Source organism: Erythrolamprus reginae, chromosome 2, assembly GCF_031021105.1.
Source record: "Erythrolamprus reginae isolate rEryReg1 chromosome 2, rEryReg1.hap1, whole genome shotgun sequence".
Classification (NCBI taxonomy): Eukaryota; Metazoa; Chordata; class Lepidosauria; order Squamata; family Dipsadidae; genus Erythrolamprus; species Erythrolamprus reginae.
The window spans coordinates 328,930,440-328,950,465 of record NC_091951.1 but is presented as its reverse complement, the minus strand read 5'-3'; the positions used below and the strand labels follow the sequence as shown (position 1 = coordinate 328,950,465).

Sequence of the window (20,026 nt, the reverse complement as noted above, 5' to 3'; positions counted from 1 at the left end):
TTATTATTATTATTATTATTATTATTATTGGAATCCCCCCCCCTACCAATATTCAGGTTTGTCCTTTCCCCCATAGATGGCAGTCAGATGGTCCAACGAAGGGGGAACAATTAACAAGAGCCTTAGCAGTAAAAATGCAAGCTTCTCTTTCTCTCAGGATATGCTTGTTTGCTTACTCTCCCTCACAGAAAATTCACCTGAGAAAAGAAAGGTTTTTTTATCGTATAACTAACAAGCCTTATTGATGAAGATCAACCTCAGGTTTCACTTAACAACAGAACTTTTGGGCAGAATTGCAGTTGTAAGTCAAGGACTACCTGTAGTAAACTTTTCCTTTGCCCCCCTTGGCTGTGTTTTTAAACTTAAGCATTTGTGTTGATTGTGTTGTGCAGTGAATGGGGAACAGAAGGAAAATTCAAGTAATAAGGGATTCAGGCACTCGAAAATACAATTATTTTTTTTAAAGAGCATGGTGTTTCCTTGTGCATTCATGATTGGGCACTGCAGCTCACATTTATACACTCGGCTGTTGAAGAACCAAATGTAAATGTAATATGGTATACAATAGTATCCTAAGCTAGTAGAATAGAATAGAATAGGATTTTATTGGCCAAGTGTGATTGGACACACAAGGAATTTGTCTTGCTGCATATGCTCTCGGCGTACATAAAATAAAATATACATTTGTCAAGAATCATGTGGTACAACACAATGATTGTCATAGGGGTCAAATAAGCAATGAAGAAGCAATATTAATCAAAATCTTAGGATATAAGCAACAAGTTACAGTCATACAGTCAACATGGGAGGAAATGGGTGATAGGAATGATGAGAAAAACTAGTAGAATAGAAGTGCAGATTTAGTAGAAAGTCTGACAGTATTGAGGGAATTATTTGTTTAGTAGAGTGATGGCATTCGGAAAAAAACTGTTCTTGTGTCCAGTTGTCTTGGTGTGCAGTGCTCTGTAGCGACGTTTTGAGGGTAGGAGTTGAAACAATTTGTGTCCAGGATGTGAGGGGTCAGTAAATATTTTCCCCGCCCTCTTTTTGACTCGTGCAGTATACAGGTCCTCAATGGAAGGCAGGTTGGCAGCAATTGTTTTTTTCTGCAGTTCTGATTATCCTCTGAAGTCTGTGTCGGTCCTGTTGGGTTGCAGCACCAAACCAGACAGTTATAGAGGTGCAGATGACAGACTCAATAATTCCTCTGTAGAACTGTATCAGCAGCTCCCTGGGCAGTTTGAGCTTCCTGAGCTGGTGCAGAAAGAACATTCTTTGTTGTGCTTTTTTGATGATGTTTTTGATGTTAGGTGACCATTTTAGGTCTTGAGATATGATAGAACCTAGAAATTTGAAGGTCTCTACTGTTGATACTGTATTGTCTAGTATTGTGAGAGGTGGAAGGGTGGAAGGGTTTCTCCTAAAGTCTACCACCATTTCTACGGTTTTGAGTGTGTTCAGTTCTAGATTGTTCTGGTCACACCACAAGGATAGTTGCTCAACTTCCCGTCTGTATGCGGATTCATCATTGTCTCGAATGAGTCCGATCACTGTTGTATCATCTGCAAACTTCAGTAGTTTAACAGATGGATCGTTTGAGATGCAGTCATTAGTGTATAGAGAGAAGAGAAGTGGTGAGAGTACACAGCCTTGGGGGGCACCTGTGCTAATTGTACATGTATCTGATGTGCTGCTATAGTTTCAATTCCAGCAATAAACACTTTTATTGGTGCATCTAAGGATGCTTTTCTAAAGCTGCATCATTGCCATAATGCTAAGCTCACTTAGTGTATACTTGTTTCTGCACATGTGTGCACCACTGTTAAATCTTGGAACTTATGAATGCATGAACTGATTGTTTCAAAGTGTAACTTTACTTAATAACCCGTGCCTGCAACCTTTGAGCAACCTTTTTCTGGATTGTTCATAATCCCTGAAAGCAAACATTTATTTTAGCAGATTGATTAAAGCAAAAGACACAGAAATCTGACTTTATTTTTAAGTAATAGCCTCAAACGTTCCAACCACAAGATTAGAACAGGATTGCAGGATTGCCTGCAGCTTCATGCGATTGAAAGTTCAAATTGAAGCTGCTCTTGGCTCTAGGTCAGAGAATGATCTGTGTAGGATTTACTTGGGGATTAGAGTACTAATGCTGGAGCTATTCAATGTAGATTTCTTCTTCAGTCCTGTTGTTTATAAGAGTTTGCAAAAATGAATTCCAGCTTGCCCAGAGTTCTGATTGGGTAACTTTTGGGGATGCTCTCCAAAATGTGTTGCAAAACTAAAATGTTCCTTTTTCTCTTAGTTTTCTGGCATAGTTGGATTAGCAAATGTGGCAAGAATGAGCAATAAAGTACAGTTTCTAAAATACTTGGAAAAAGGCATTGATTTCGGGTACTCGGGGTCATTATTCTCATTTTATGTAGCCGAGACATAATACCACAACACTGTCCCTTGTAGATCACATTTACTGTTTGTACAAATGTGGAGTGTTATGTTTCTTCTTGGAAAACCAATGACAAATGCATGTCAGTTGTAAAGAGGAAGCATGGCTTTGGGTGGAAAGAACAAAAAGGCGTGAAAAGGGTTTGGACTTGAAAAACCATGAAGTATGATCATTTCTAATTTTTGGCTGGAGGTTCTGCTCATAGTCATCTGAGACTGCTCATGGCCAAGGGGAGAAACCCAATCCACATTAAAATAATGCCTCTGACAGCTGAAAAGAAATCATAAACTCCTGAAAACTTTGCGAACATTATGCTATTCTTGTATTCTGATATGCGCAATGCATCCCAAAATTTACAAACGCAAGGCAATTATTTTGGAAGGTATCTGTGCCTCCATAAAATTGTTCATGAAGCCACTAGAACAGGGGTTCAAGCTCAAATTGATTCCCCCGGGCTGTTTTCCATTTTACGCAAAGTTTGTCTGAGATGTATGATTGTTTTTTTATACTAAGGGATTTAAATTACTTTTTATTGTTGGATTTGTACCGTGTTTTGTGTTGTGAGACGCTCCGAGTCTCAGGAGAGGGGCGGCATACAAATCTAATAAATAATAATAATTAAGGCCCAGAGACCGGATCCAGCCCACGGGGCTGCCCTGGAAACATCCTGTGCCTTTGCCAAGGCCGCATGTGGCCTTTCTCGAGCTCCATTTTTGCTGGCAGAGGGTTGCAGGAGGCTGTCGCAGCCAAAAATGGAGCTCAGGAACCCATTTTCACTGGAAAAGCACTCAGGTTGCCACAGACACACACACACACAGACAACCTGACATGAGTGACATGCTGGCCATGCCAACAACAGAAACTCCCACCCTGGCCCCCTGAGGTCAAATGCAACCTTGATGTGGCCTTCAATGAAATTGATTTTGACAGTCCTGGACTATATAATAAATTACCTTAAAAGAGATCCTTAGTCCACATAGTGCAGTGTTATCTACAAGTAAGTCTCAGGGACCGCCTTCTGCTGCACGAATCCCAGCGACCAGTTAGGTCCCACAGAGTGGGTCTTCTCCGGGTCCTGTCAACTAAACAATGCTGCTTGGCGGGACCCAAGGGAAGAGCCTTCTCTGTGGCGGCCCCGGCCCTCTGGAACCAACTCCCCCCAGAAATTAGAATTGCCCCCACCCTCCTTGCCTTTCGTAAGCTACTTAAAACCCACCTCTGCCGCCAGGCAGGGGGGAATTGAGATACTCTTTGCCCCTAGGCCTTTACAATTTTATGCATGGTATGTCTGTAGGTATGTTTGGTTTTTATATTAATGTGTTTTTAATCATTTTTAGTATTGGATTATTATTGTTCGCTGTCTTATTATTGCTGTTAGCCGCCCCGAGTCTCCGGAGAGGGGCGGCATACAAATCCAATAAATCAATCAACAAATGAACAAACAAACAAACTTAAAAACTATATTTGGGACCAGAACTTCCATTCCTAAGGAAGCTAGTTGTTAAAAGAATTTTGCAGACTTTTTTTGCTACAATTTTTAAGTGAGGCAACATTCACTGTTAAGTGAACCATGTGGTTGTTAAGTGAACCTGGCTTCCCCCATTGACTTTGGTTATTGGAAACCGGCTGAGAAGGTGACAGATAGTGAGGATGTGACACCGGGACACTACAACGAGCTGTAAATGTATTCAGATTTCCAAGTGCCTGGATTTTGATCACATGATTGTGGAGATGCTACAACAGTCATAAGTGTGAAGATTGGTTGTAAGTCAGTTTTTCGGTGCTGTTATATAAGTTTGAGCAGTCATTAAATGAATGGATTGTAAATTCAGGACAACCTATACTAGTGATAGCAAACCTATGGCACAGGTGCCACGTGGAGCCAAATCTGCTGGCACGCAAGCCGTTGACCTAGCTCAGCTCCATGTGTGTGCTGGCCAGCTGATTTTTGGCTCTTACAGAGGCTCTGGGAGGGCATTTTTGGCTTCCAGAGAGCCTCCAATGGAATAGGGGAGGGTGTTTTTACCTTCCCCTGGCTAAAGGAAAGCCTTTAGAGCGCAAGGAGGACAAAACATGAGCCTAGTGGGCCCACCAGAAATTGGGAAACAGTTTTCAAAACCATAAAGACTACACAGTTGAAATTTGCCACGTATGTTCCTCTTGGATTCTAGGTGTTGGTTATCACCTATAAAGCCCTACATGGCTTAGGGCCAGACTATTACGGGACAGTCTTCTGCCACAAATCTCTCAGTGATTGATTAGGACACCAAGGTTGGCCTACTCCGGGTCCCGTCAACTAGATAATGTCAGTTGGGAGAGCCTTCTCTGTGGTGGCTCTGGCTCTCTAGGACCAACTCCCCTGGAGGTTCACACCGGCCCGCTCCTTCCTAGCCTTCAGGAAAGCCGTGAAGATGCTGGCAGGCCTGTGGCTGTTGAACAACACCATACAGCTCTGCCCAAGAAGAACGAATGGTTCTATATTTACGGCTTTTATTGTTTCTGGTTGTTTTTAAATTTGTTGTATGCTGCCTAGATTCTGGAAGGAGTTGGGCACCTTAGAATTCAAATAAATAAAAAAAATCATACATACATACATACATACATACATACATACATACATACATACATACATACTCACTCTAGCATAGCTGACTGGAGAATTCTGGGAGTTAAAGTCCCCAAGTCTTAAAGTTGCCAAGTTTGAAGACCTCTGTCCTAAACCATTGGTTACAGTGCCAGGTAAAAGATATAAAGATAGTCCTCAATTTTACAACTGTCCGATGGTTCACAGTTACAACAATCTTGGAAAAAGTGACTTACAATCTGTATTGCAGCACCGCCATGATCATGTGATCACGACCCAGGTATTAGGCAGCTGGCTTGCATTTATGACTAGTTGCAATATCTTACAATCATACGATTGTGATTTGTGAGCTTTTTTTTTTTCAGAGGGCCTCCGGGGGACAGGGAAAGCTGTTTTCACCGTCCTGGTGAATTATGGGTGTGGGCACTTGCGCATGCATGATAGCGCACACACCCACTCGTTTGGCACCCAAGAAAAAAAAGGTTCACCATCACTGACCTATACTTTGCTAATGGAGTAGTTTTCCAAGATTTCATCTTACTGAGGCTTCCTGATCTTTTTCGTAGCTGATAAAACCAAGTATGAGCTTCTGTATGCAAAAACATGGTTCTGTCACTGAGATGCTCTCAGAATGCTCATTTCAGCTGAGAATGGCTTTCCAATCCAGTGGCAGAACTAGTGCTAATGAAGTATATAGCATCTTTAAGTCTGATCGGAACATTTCACGTTCTTATTACCTGATGATTGCAGGACCCATTATTGCAGTTAGGTTTTTGTGCCTACAAGAAATCTCTGAGAATTAGCAATGCACATCTAATGTAGGGTGTCAGTGCTCTTGAAGCACCCAACAAGGAGTGTAATTTTAGAAGCTAGATGAAGAGCCAGTCTGCTTTATATTAGTATTTGGTGATTAAAAGAAGCAATTGGTTCTCAGTAAAGGAGGCAGACTATTTACTCTGCTTTTTTTTTTTTTGCAGTGTACAGTTTGAGGCCATTTGTTCAGTTGTTTGTACATTGAGGATTCATCATTGACCTCTGTTAGGAAACATAGCCTTCACCTGTCCATTTTCTGGGAAGGATGGGAAAGTTCCAGGGTTGGCCTACTTAGGATCATTGTTGCCTCTTCAAGTCCCAAGACCCACACGGTATAATTAGAATGAGGGGTCCCAACTTCTAAAAGGTTGGTTTATCATACCTTGAAATATGGCGTGTCCATCCATTTACTGAGAAATTCTTATGCCAAAAAAAAATTGCTAACGTCATGATATTTCTCTGCCGTAGTACAAGATCAGATATAACATTGTTCTGGCTCGGTTTTGGGAATGTCCTAGGTTTATAGATGCCGTTGAGATGGAGTCACAATACATCTATTGGACTATATGGGATTACAGGAATCAAATTCCAATATATTTGAAGAACAGCATTTTGGGGAAGGCTGCCCTTCAAATACTTACTTACTTACTTACTTTGTTTGTTGGATTGATTGAAGGGTGAAGGAATATGCCGCCCCTCTCCAAGAACTCGGGGTGACTTACAACATATAAAAGGAAACAAGAAAATACAGTGGCTAAATCCAATTATTTAATTTATTTATTTATTTATTTATTTATTTATTTATTTATTTATTTATTTATTTATTTATTTATTTATTTATTTATTTATTTATTTATTTATTTATTTATTTATTTATTTATTTATTTATTTATTTATTTATTTATTTATTTATTTATTTATTTATTTATTTATTAATTAGATTTGTATGCCGCCCCTCTCCGTAGACTCGGGGCGGCTAACAACAAAAATAAAACAACATATAACAAATCTAATATTTAAAATAATTAAAAGACCCTTATTAAAAACTGAACATACAGACAAACATACCATGCATAAATTGTATAGGCCTAGGCGGAAGGAATATCAATCAAATTGGAATATTAATTAAAACTAGGTAAACTAATCTAAACTCCCCAATTATGTTAAAAATAAATCATACCCATTCAGACTACAACCATGCATAACATTCGTCGGCCAGGGGGCTAAGATCTAATCACCCCAAGCCTGGCGGCATAAATGAGTCTTAAGATTCTTGCAGAAGGCGAGGAGGGTGGGGGCAATGCGAATCTCGGAGGGAAGCTGATTCCAGAGCCCCCCCCCCCCAAAGAAGGCTCTTCCCCTAGGTCCCGTCAAGCAACATTGTCTAGTTGATGGGACCTGGAGAAGGCCAACTCTGTGGGACCTAACCAGTCACTGGGGCTCATACGGCAGAAGACAATCATACTGAATACAGCTAGCCAACTGTTCTTTTGAATAGACTGTATGAAGACTGAAAGAAATTTTAAAGGAGCAATTTGATTTCCACTAATCTCGGCCTTCCCTTTTTTGTTGAGCCCAGCACAACCTGGTGCTCTTAGCTGCTTATAAAAAATGGATGAAGGCTTTGGTGTTAACTCTCTGATGTTAAGAATAAACAAATGACAGTCTCGTGTTTTCATCTTTTCACTAAAGTTCTGTTTATTTGCTCTGTCCCAGATTTCCCAATCCTTGGCACCCTCCAGATGGATGGACGTCAACTCTCAAAAATCTCAGCAATCGCCACACTTCTGCGAGTTGAGGTCCACATATCTGGAAGGCCCCCAGGCTGGGGAAGGCTGCTGGAGGTGATTATCTATTCTGTCTCACTTGAAGTTTAATTGCAAGGTAAGTTTTTGAACCATAACAATTTTGATTCCGTGCCTCCTTTACTCCCATATATGTCTATATATTGTATATGAATATATATCCGTCTATATTATTGTATATAAAAGCAAACACCACTCACGCTGTAATCATGAAATTTTCAGAACCATAAAGCCTACAAAGTTGAAATTTGCCACGTATGTTTCTCTTGGATTCTAGGTGTTGGTTATCACCTATAAAGCCCTACATGGCTTTGGGCCAGACTATTATGGGACAATCTTCTGCCACAAACCTCTCAGTGATCGATTAGGACCCCAAGGTTGGCCTATTCCGGGTCCCCTCGACTAGGCAATGTCAGTTGGGAGAGCCTTCTCTGTGGTGGCTCTGGCTCTCTAGGACCAACTCTCCTGGAGGTTCGCACCAGCCCACTCCTTCCTAGCCTTCAGGAAAGCCGTGAAGATCTGGCTTTGCTGGCAGGCCTGTGGCTGTTGAGTCTTCAGAGAGGGGCGGCATACAAATCTAATAAATAATAATAATAACATCATCCAACTCTGCCCAAGAAGAACGAATGGTTTTATATTTAGGGCTTTTATTGTTTCTAGTTGTTTTAAAATTTGTTGTATGCCACCCAGATTCTGGAAGGAGTTGGGCACCTTAGAATTCAAATACATAAATAAAAAATACATACATACATACATACATACATACATACATACATACATACATACATACCCACTCTAGCATAGCTGACTGGAGAATTCTGGGAGTTAAAGTCCCCAAGTCTTAAAGTTGCCAAGTTCGAAGAACTCTGTCCTAAGCCAGTGGTTATAATGCCAGGTAAAAGATATAAAGATAGTCCTCAATTTTACAACTGTCCGATGATTCACAGTTACAACAATCTTGGAAAAAGTTATTTACAATCTGTATTGCAGCACCGCCATGATCATGTGATCACGACCCAGGCGTTAGGCAGCTGGCTTGCATTTATGACTAGTTGCAATATCCTGCAATCATACTATTGTGATTTGTGAGCTTTTTTTTGCTGATTTCCTGCAAAATTGTGACTTGCCTTATGACCACTGTGATTCACTTAAAGAACTCCATAAAATTGTCATAATGCTTATACTTAAGGCTGCAACATGTTATGACAGGTATTACAGTCCAAATTGTGGTCATAAGTTGAGGACTACCTGCAACTCCGTCTTCTGTTTTTAAGGACTCGAAAGACATTTAGTTGGCCACTTGGCAAAGCAAAATTGTAGACGTAAGCTGGTAATACTTTGACCTTCCCTCCACCCCAAAAAAACCCCACACTTCTTATAACACTTGTTTCCTTTTTACAGGAAAGGCTTTTATTTTAAAAATAAGCAAACAAGGTTTTGATTATGGTTCCCACCAGTCCAAGCCAACAGAGCCAGTGGTCAGGAATGATGGGAATTGTTCAAAACCTCTTGAGCAAACATTGACTGACCTCTCTGGACAGTCAAAAGCAGAAAGAGAATATGCACTGCCAACAGAAAATTAGCTTTAGCAAGGTAGGTACAGGTAAATTAGGCAATAGGACAATGGGAAAGGGATGGTAGGCACACTGGTGCACTTATGCCTGCCCTTTACAGACCTCTTAGGAATGAAGTGAGGTTAAAGTTTTTGGGGTTTAGGGAAGAAACCACAGAGCCAGGTAGTGCATTCCAGGCATTGATTACTCTGTTGCTGAAGTTGTATTTTCTGCAGCCGAGTTTGGAACGGTTTACATTAAGTTTGAATCGATAGTGTGCTCGTGTATTATTGCAGTTGAAGCTGAAGAAATCATTGACAGGTAGGACATTGTGGTAAATGATTTTGTGAATTACATTTAGGTCAGATTGAAGGCGACAAAGTTCTAGGCCAGTGATGGTGGACATTTTTTTTCTCGGGTGCTGAAAGAGCGTGGGCACGAGCTGTCGCGCATGCGTGAGTGCCCACACCCATAATTCAATGCCTGGGGAGGGTGAAAACAACTTTCCCCGCCACCATCGAGGCTCTCTGAAGACCAGAAACGGCCTGCTTCCAACTTCTGCTGGACCCAGTAGGCCTGTGATTCGCCTTCCCCATACTTCAAAGACTTTCCTGGAGCTGGGGGAAGGTAAAGACACTCTTACCCATCCCCCAGAGGAAGCCCAAAATGCCCTCCCAAAGCCTCCGTGCAAGCCAAAAATCAGCTGCCTGGCACACACATGCACATTGGAGTTGAGCTAGGGCAACAGTTCGCATGCCAGCAGATATGGCTCCGCTAGCCACCTATGGCATCTGTGCCATAGGTTCGCCATCACTGTTCTAGGCTACCTAAGCCCAAAATTTCAAGTCTGGTGGAAGAAGGTATTCTGTTGCAAGCAGAGGAGTGGAGAACTCTTCTTGTGAAATATTTTTGGACTCTCTTGGTTGTATTGATATCTGATATGCAATGTGAGTTCCAGACAGGTAAGCTGTAATCAAGAATTGGTCTCGCAAATGTTTTGTATGCTCTGGTTAGTAGATTAATATTGCTGGAGAAGAAGTTACACAAGATTAGATTAATAACTCTTAGTGCCTTTTTGGCAATGTTGTTACAGCAGGCTCTGGCAGTTAGGTCATTAGAAATGAGTACTCCAAGGTCCTTGACAGAGTGCGGGTCATCTATAAGGTTGTGTCCTCCAAGTTTGTATTTGCGTTCTGATTCTTTTTGCCGATGTGTAAGACAGAATATTTATTGGTTGAGATTTGAAGTTGCCAGTTGTTTGACCATTCTGATACATAGTCAAGTTCTTTTTGAAAGGTAGCAGTATTGTCAGTGGTATTAAATAATTTAACATCGTCAGCAAAGAGGATGCAATGGCTTGTAATATGATCACAAAGATTGTTTATGTAAAGTTTGAATAGTGTTGGTCCTAGAATGCTGCCTTGAGGTACGTCACTATTGACAGGTACAGAATTTGATATGGCACTCCCTATTTTAACCACTTGCTATCTGTTTGACAAGAATGCAGTTATCCAATCATGAAGGGGACTTGAGAGGCCACAGGATTTGAGTTTCAGAAGATGTTTGCCATGTACCACTGAGTCAAAGGCTTTACAGAAGTCTATGTAAATTGCGTCTATTGTTTTACCCTGATCGAGATGTGTAGTCCATATGTTTTTGCAGTGTAGTTAGTAGTTGCAGGTTATAGGATATTTTTTTTCTGAAACCAGATTGTTTGTTAGAGGTTGTTGGTTTCTAGGTGGAGGGTAATGGATTGATTTATGATTAAATCCATGACTTTGCAGGTGACACAACATAAAAAGATTGGTCTGTAATTTTCAACATTACTTGAATGTCCTTTTTTGAAGATAGGGATGACTGTAATTGGATAACCAGCTTGAAAATCCACTGAAATTGAATTATGTTCCATTAATAAATATTGTAGAATTTGAGTCCAATTAGGAGCACTAGTGATAAAGATCAGAATCTTCTCTGAATTGGGGTACCAAGTTATCACTTAATCCATTTTTCCCAGAGCGTGTCTGTTAGTCCTTTGTTGCAAAAAAATCTAATTTATAGTTTGATGTATCTTGAGTAAAATCTTAACCCAATTCATCCCTCCATCACTACCATTCCTTCATGGTGGATAGACCTGTAGATCAAAGGTGCCATTTTCATAGGATTAAGAAATGGGGAGCAACTTCAAAACACTGAAGCTGACAACCATTTCGCAGCTTCTGAAATCATATCAGTTGGAAAATATCTGCCTAATCCCAGCTATATTGGATGGAAACAAATCAGGTTTAAATCATGGTTTATAAACAGTTATATCCTATCAATTATAATAAGTGGAATGATGAGCACCTAGAAAAGTGGTTGAAGATAGAGGAGGTCATGGGTCTTTAAGGGAGATGTTGCATCAAAGTTGCATCTTTTGCTTGTGTCAGTTGCCATACTTGTAAAAACACTGTGTCATCTTACAGATTTTGATACACACGTACAGGGGGAAAGTCATTGGGAAAAGGAAGCAGGCAGTTGCATCACCGATGTCATAGCACATTGTATGTTACCTTTTATTCTGCTATGCAAAAAGGAATGGTCAGTAGCCCCAGATATTTCCTTATTTATTAATTAAATTTATATGCCACTTATCTCACTCTGTATAAGAGACTTTGACTTTGTTTTTCAATGACTGTGCTCTCTCAATGATTTTTCCTCTCTCCAGGAGTTAAGGGAATTATATTTTATGTTTCCTGCATTTTTTTCCCCATGTGAAATAACTTAGAGATGTAGATAAGCCTGAAAGAATATCAAGAAGTTTTCAGTTTCTCTGTTTGGCAACTACAACACTAGCTATCTTAGAATTTTTTTATATAGCATAATTAAGCTCCAGTGATTTCATTTTTAAAATAAACATTATCATCTTTCTATACTACCATAATGCTTAGATTTTTATGTAGAATGAATAACTGCATCTTGAAATCTAGTTTTTATTATTTTTGTTAGCAGGTTTTAAATCCTTTTAAAGATTGTTAAGATCAGGTTTTTTTGGTACTAAGTTTAGGGCTTTTGGTTTTAGTTTAAAAGCCTTTTATTTCAACTTTACCTACTATTTTCACCTGTTCCTTTAACCCTTATCTTTTTTCCTGCAACTCAAACTGTAGTATTTACTCTCTAGGGTGAACTTGGGCTATCTGATAGAGGTAACATATGTCGCTCTTAGGCAACTGGGCCTTGAGAGATAACTCTTGCTTACTTAGCTCTTTGTTTTAAAATAGCATTGATGATCTTCTCCAACCTAGAACTCTCCACATGGGTTTGAACATACATAATAATGATAATTAGGAAAGGCCATCTCAAAAGAACTCAATGGGACTTTGATTCTGCTCTTCTAGCCTAACTTACAGCGGTGCTTCAAAAGGAGACACCTTTCCTAACTGGCATTGCAACACTCAGCACATTATCTCTCTGGCCTTGTGCAAACATCAGAAAATTAATCACTAGTGAATTATTACCTAGTCATTTCTGTTATTCAGGGTGTCTGGAACAGAAGGGCTCTCTGTATCCAACTCATCACCACTGACAATTCAGGAGGAAGGATATATTCTGTAGCAACCAGATGGATGGGCAGGTTGGGACCCTTTTAGAAATATGTGGCTACTGTCTGTGATATCTTGGCCCCAAGTGACAACACTGATTTGTTGCATTTGGTATTATGTAGATTGATTTATAGCTGTCCTTCAGGATTGCATGTGCAATATTTCCTGGGCTTCTTATTGCACCTGGGATATTCCTCAAAAAAAAGGTTGTACAGTGTTCCCTCAATTTTCGCAGGTTCGAACTTCGCGAAAAGTCTATACCACGGTTTTTCAAAAATATTAATTTAAAAATACTTTGCAGGTTTTTTCCCTATACCACGGTTTTTCCTGCCCGGTGACGTCATGTGTCATCGCCAAACTTTTGTCTGCCTTTAATAAATCTTTTTTTAATAATCTTTAATAAATAAATATGGTGAGTAATAATCTAAATGGTTTCTAAGGGAATGGGAAATTGCAATTTAGGGGTTTAAAGTGTTAAGGGAAGGCTTGTGATGTTCATAGCAAAAAATAGTGTGTTTACTTCCGCATCTCTCCTTCGCGGAAATTCGACTTTCGCGGGCGGTCTCGGAACACTGTACAGTGTATTCTGAATTACAGCCTTTCCCCTCTGTGTTTTTTTGCCTTTGGCTTCTCTTCCCATTTCCTACAGGTGTTTGGCATCTGGTTCCATAACATTTTTGCCTTCTGTTTCCTGGCTTGCAACATCTGTGTGTTTGGGTAGGGAATTCAAGAATATCCTCCACCCTGGTCTTTGAGAACATGTTTTCAAAATAATAAAGATTCAAGTGTGTTCTTTATGAATATGTTGATTGTAAAAACTACTGGTATATATTCCTGGCCTTGGACTTACCTATTATAAAACCAGGGATGAAGAAAAGAAAGCTGTGCTTAATACCTAGAATTCTGACAAGCACTGAAAACACTTTAAAACTACTTAATCAACAAGAAGAAAGAACTCAGCAGCATAATTTGGAAATATGTATGAAATGTCAAAGCAATGCGGGAGTACGATTTTACTACTTTTGTTCATCGGAGCCTTAGAAATGAGATTTCTAGCATAGTGTAGTGGCAGACAAATAATACTCTTACATTACTGTGAATTATCACATGGCATAGCTTTTCAACTCCCCCCCCTTTTTTTTCACCTTATGGCTTGAAGATAATGAATACATCTGCTATGCCACAGGTGTCAAACTTGATCGTGTCATGTGACGTATTGTGACGGTTTTTGCCTTTGCGATGCCGGGGTGGGTGTGGCCTGCACATGATGTATCTGGCCCACGGGCCACCAGTTTGACATCCCTGCACAACTATGCCTTGTTTTGACCAAGAAATGGAGAATTTGTTTGTTTGTTTGTTTGTTTGTTTATTTATTAGATTTGTATGCCGCCCCTCTCTGCAGACTCGGGGCAGCTCACAACAGTGATAAAAACAATATATAATGACAAATCTAATAATTAGAATCTAAAATAACAATTGTACATTTAAAAATCTAAAAGCAAGGAACCCCAATATAAAAAACATACATACAGTTATATCATGCACAAAAACTACATAGGCAGGGGGAGGTGTTTCAGTTCCCCCACGCTTGACAACAGAGGTGGGTTTTAAGGAGTTTACAAAAGGCAGGGAGGGTGGGGGCAGTTCTAATCTCTGGAGGAAGCTGATTCCAGAGGGTCGGAGCTGCCACAGAGAAAGCTCTTCCTCTGGGTCCCGCCAGACGACATTGTTTAGTCGACGGGACCTGGAGAAGACCAACTCTGTGGGACCTAACCGGCCGCTGGGATTCGTGCGGCAGAATTTGCAATTATCCTAATTTGTGTTTGAACTGCAATTCACAACAGCCCACGTCATTTAGACATACTGGCTGGAGCCTTTGTGAGTTGTAGTTCAACAACATCTGGAGGGATACTTTTTTTAACCTTTGCTTTGAAGCAGTTAGTGAACTTTAAGCAGGAGCCAACGACTGTGCACATGATTCAGAGAGCCTGGCTGCTGTTGTATATTTATGCAGCAATTGATATGCTGTCTATATTGCTGTTATCATGATGCTAAAGATTAGTGTGTTCATCGATGTAAATCAGTGTTTCTCAAGTTTAGGAACTGTAAGACTTCAACTCCCGGAAGTATCCAGCCAGAATGTTGTCCCTCTACTGCTCATAGGCATCCCATGGGATCAGGGGTGGATTCCAACTTACATTGCTGCTGGTTTGATCCCTCCTGTGCCACATTAACGTGCACACTTTGCGTATATGTGCATGCGCAGTAACATTTTTTTTAAAAAAAATTAAGCCAAAGAAAAGATGGTGACCGCATGCACAAAACTGGAACTCTGCTTCTGCACGTGCTCAGAAAAAAAATTTTTTTTAATTTTTTTTTAAAAAAAATAAATAAATAAAAAGTTGGCAGTCCCCATGGACCAGCATTGATGGAGCTGTTTCAGTGACACCATTGTGACATCATGAGCGAGTCACTATCAGTTCGGGCAAACAGTCTGAACCGGGAAGTACAGTATTAAGATGATTATGAAAAATCAAAAAAGGCACTGTTAAAGAAAAAGGATTTTGACTCCTTCTTAAATGAAAAAGCAAGTGGCCAACATTTATAATTATTATTATTATTTATTATGATTTATTAGATTTGTATACCGCCCCTCTCTGCAGACTCGGAGCGGCTCACAAATCCAATTATTAAAACAATTTAAAACCCTTAATATAAAAACAATCATACATCTCATACAAACCATACATAAAATGGAAACGGCCCAGGGGAATTAATTTCCCCATGCCTGACGACAGAGATGGGTTTTAAGGAGTTTGCGAAAGGCAAGGAGGGTGGGGGCAATCCTAATCTCTGGGGAGAGTTGATTCCAGAGGGCCGGGGCCACCACAGAGAAGGCTCTTCACCTGGATCCCACCAGACGACATTGTTTCATCGATGGAACCCGGAAGAGCCGCCCCGAGTTTTCGGAGAGGGGCGGCATATAAATCCAATAAATGAAATAAATGAAAAGACCAACTCTGTGGGACCTTACCAGTATTGAAGGTGTCTGGGCTCCAAGTAACATACCAGTAGCAAACAAAACTCTGAGGCAGGTAGATTCCTCAAAGAATTTATTGGATATGTTACATTGGCACAGGCTGGTGAAAACCGACTCTGACTATTCTCGTGCTAATTAAAAGTATAAATTTTTCACTTTCTTAAAACAATCAGTCACATGGTCCAATCAGGATACTGTCCAGTTGCTAGGTGACTCCAGTCCCCTCCTTCCTAGCACCTGCAGGAATGTCCTTGATTCCCAAGAGAAAGTATTTTGTTTTGACCACAAACCACAATAATCTTTGTTTCCCCCTCCCTGTCCCTCTTCTCCAGTGTGTCAGCCCTGAGACCTTAAAATGGCCTCAGTCAGGCCAGCTTTAGGACTAGTTCATTTCAAAGGAGTCAGAGGCAACTCACCCTAGATACTATGTGTGAAAGGAAGAGGGTGAACTCAGGCCCTCCCTAATAATTAACAGAATATGTTGTGGATGCAAATAGGTTGGTCAGTCTGGGAGGATTTTGTCTGTTGGTGTGAAACAATAAATAATTCAGCTTGGAAGAATTTCCATACAGATAATCCACAACATAATTGAGCCAAAAATTTCTGTTGCTAAGGCAGTTGTTGAGTGAGTTTTGTTCCATTTTACGATCTTTTTGCCTCAGTGAATCATCCAATCATTAAGCGAATCTGGCTTCCCCCATTGACTTTGCTTGTTGGAAGCCAGTTGGGAAGATTACAAATGGAGATCACATGACCCCAAGGCAGTGGAACTGTCATAATTACATGCCAGTTGCCAAACATCCAGATTTTGGTCACATAACTGCAGGGATGCTGCAAAAGTCATAAATGTGTAAACTAAGCAGAAGTCATTTTTTTCAATGTCGTCATAATATCAAACAATTACTAAATCAATGGTTGTAAGTTGAGAAATACCTCTATGTCATTCACAGTTTGGGGCCTGACAGGAGATCCCAGACTTTGTCTTTTTTGTTACTGTTGTTTTAAACACTAGGACAGGGGTATCAAACTCAAGGCCCAGGGGCCGGATCCGGCCTGCAGGATGCTTAGATCTGGCCTAAGCGTAGGCATAGTTGGCTCTTCTGTGACTGGTAGACTTCTACTACCAGAATTCCTGAGCCAGTCGTGCTAGCTCAGGAATTCTGGGAGTTGAAGTCCGCATGTCATAGAAGAGCCAACTTTGTCTACCCCTGATCTGGCCCATGGGGCCATTGTGGAAACAGTTAAAGACCGGCCCGTGATACTTCTACCAGAAAAAAACCTCATTGGGAGGGCTGCTTGCAGGACACCCTCCCTCCCCAGCTCCATTTTTACTGGCAGAGGGTTTCACAGCCGAAAACGCCGCCACAGGTGCCCCTGACACAAATTATGTCCAGCTGGCCATGCTTCCCCCTTGAAGTAAAGCAATCTGATGTGGCCTTCAATGAAATGAGTTTGACACCCCTACACTTACAGGTTCCTGTCTTAATAGCTTGTGTTTTAATAGCTTGTGTTTTAAGTATTTTGCTGCAATTGTAAAAGCAGTAAAAAAAAATTACCACTTAGAATGGGTAACAGAGAATAACATGATATTACGTTATCTCCTATCTCCTTGGATTTTTAAAAAATAGCACAAGGGTGAAGCATTTACAATTACTAAAACTCTATAACCTAATGTATTTCCCACTTTTGGAGCCTGAACAGGTAGCCTGTTAGAAGTGGGTCTTTTGAGTATGTCTCAGTAAATTATATTTGTATGTCCTTATATCTTTTCAAAAGCACTTCATGGTGTTGCTTTGTATTTTCACTCAAACCTAGGGAAATGACATTTTACATTGAAAAAATATATATAGGTTTTCTCATTAGACACTAGAGACTGTTTTTAAATTTCAAAAGAAGAGCAAAGGGGAAAGGAAAAGATAAAAGAAAAGAAAAAAAGGTTCTAGCTGAGGAGTGCAGGTAAAATTGTTGGCACTCCAATTGATGCAGTAGACAAATTGGTTTATTCTTATTATGCAGTCAGAGCTAGGATCAATGATGCTTGTGATTACCTCCTCATCCACATATTCTGCTTTTTTTTCATACTCTGTGCTAGGATTATTTTGGGGTTTAAATTATAGTTTTCAAATATTTTCTGCTTCACATTATTTAGTAATTTCAGATATAGAAGCTTCTGGGAAGTAGAAAAGAGTTTTCGACCCATCTGTTGCTTTTGAACTACAGGCAACCCAACTTGACACAGAGAAATAAGAACATGTAGAGTGGTTTAATGTTTTGAAAGTACTTACTTGAACTACTGTTGCTAATATCTCTGATTTTTTTAAAAAAATGTCTCAAATTATTTCAAAAAATAGTAAAAAAACAACAACAGTTAAACCTATGTTCAAAAACATTCTGAATGATAAATGGTTGATTGTCAAGATAAGGTTTGAAAGCAAAAATATGTTAATAATCAAACCAACAATATATTTTTCTTTAACAAGTAGAAATGATGCTGAAGAACCTTCCTAAAGTGGAATTATTATTAAATTGATCCACTTGGTTTAGGAGTAGCTGGAAACGGGGCTTAGCAAGAAACTATCAGCTTTCCACAAGATCTGGAATAGATTTGAGCAGGACTGGTTCGGACTGGTTCACCCAATGATGTCACCGGATCGGTCGGTGCTGGTTTGTGGGTATTGTCATCTTTTTTAAAAAATTGTTTATTTGTTATTATTTCCTTCTGATCATGCGCAGAAGCTGAGTTCCAGCACTGTACATGCGGTCGCCATCTTGTTTTTCGCCTTTTTGGGGGGAGGGGGGTGTTTCTGGTTATTACACATGTGCTCGTGCACAAAGCAGATGTGTGCTATGAGGCGTGCCCACATAGCATGGGAGGAAGCGAACCAACAGTGAGGTAAATTGCAACCCACCGCTGGATCTGAGGTATAGATAATCTTCTCTCCTGCCCCATAATCCAGGATTTCTTTTTGATGTGTTGCGTGTATGAGAAAGGGATCTTGGGGTTTTGGTGGACAGCTCAACGAAGATGTCAACCCAATGCGCAGCAGCAGTAAAAAAACCTAAATTCCATGCTTGGCATGATTAGGAAGGGAATCGAAAATAAGTCAGTACCTCTGTACAAATCGATGGCGAGACCATACTTGCACTACTGTGTACAGTTCTGGTCACCGCACCTCAAGGATATAATGGAACTGGAAAAGCTGCAAAAAGTGCAACAAGAATGATCAAGGAAATGGAGCCCCTCCCTTATGAAACCAAATTGCAACTCCTTGGTCTCTTCAGCCTTGAAAGACGGTGTTTAAGGGGTGACTTGATTGAAGTGTATAAAATCATGCATGGGGTAGAAAAGGTGGATAGAGAAAAATTCTTTTAGAGAAAAAATATTTTCTCTATCACACAATACTAGGATGAGGGGGCACTCCCTAAAGCTCATAGGTAAGAAAGTGAGGACAAATAAAGGGAAATATTTCTTCACCCAGAGGGTCATTGGTTTATGGAATTCACTTCCAGAAGAGGTCATGACAGCTGTCAGCCTGGATAGCTTCAAGGCAGCATTAGACAGGTTCATGGATGCCAAGTGTATTGGTGTTTATTGAAATGGATGTCCATGTGCCACCTCTATGTTGGTTGAGGCAGGCAGGATTCCTTTGAGTACCATTTGTTGGGGGTCAAGGGAAAGGGAGGGTTTTGCTTTCTCCTTCTGCTCAAGATCCCCATGGACAATTGGTGGGCCACTGTCCAGAATGCTGGACTCAATTGGCTTTGGCCTGATTCAGCATGGTTCTTCTTATGTTCTATGAGTTAGCAGCCTTTGTCCCAGAATTGTTAACAACAGCTGCAAGTGATTAATGCATATCTATGTCAGTTTGCAGATGATTGTTTGGAGATTTGGAGATGATTGTTATTATTTTTTAAATCACAATCTTGTCAAAATGGAGATCATTTTGAGAAGATTGTGATTTTTAAAAAACAATCATCTCCATTTTATTTTTTTTTAATTGTTATTATTTTATTGTAGAGACAATACACTTTCTTTATAGGGACCCTCTGGAGTCTTTCATATTCTGAATTCTCCTTCCCTCTCTTTCTAATCTTTCATTTGCTTCAGATGTAAGTCTATCATCAAAACAACTTTTGGGATGGACGATCTCATCCCTTATTTATTTTATTTATTTGTCAAGCATGTATAAGATTAGAATTCTTG

General features: G+C 40.1%; 1 protein-coding gene across 3 annotated transcripts in view; it reads left to right on the top strand.

Annotated features, from left to right (window-relative positions):
* GHR (growth hormone receptor) overlaps positions 1–20,026 on the top strand; it is a 171,788-nt gene that overhangs the window by 15,501 nt on the left and 136,261 nt on the right. Inside the window, exon 2 of one of the 3 annotated variants that reach the window (XM_070743396.1) lies at positions 7,563–7,730. The exons of the other annotated variants lie outside the window; for them this stretch is intronic. The gene's annotated coding sequence lies outside the window, so the exon portion shown is untranslated. The remainder of the gene's footprint in view (positions 1–7,562; positions 7,731–20,026) is intronic. 3 annotated transcript variants of the gene reach the window in all.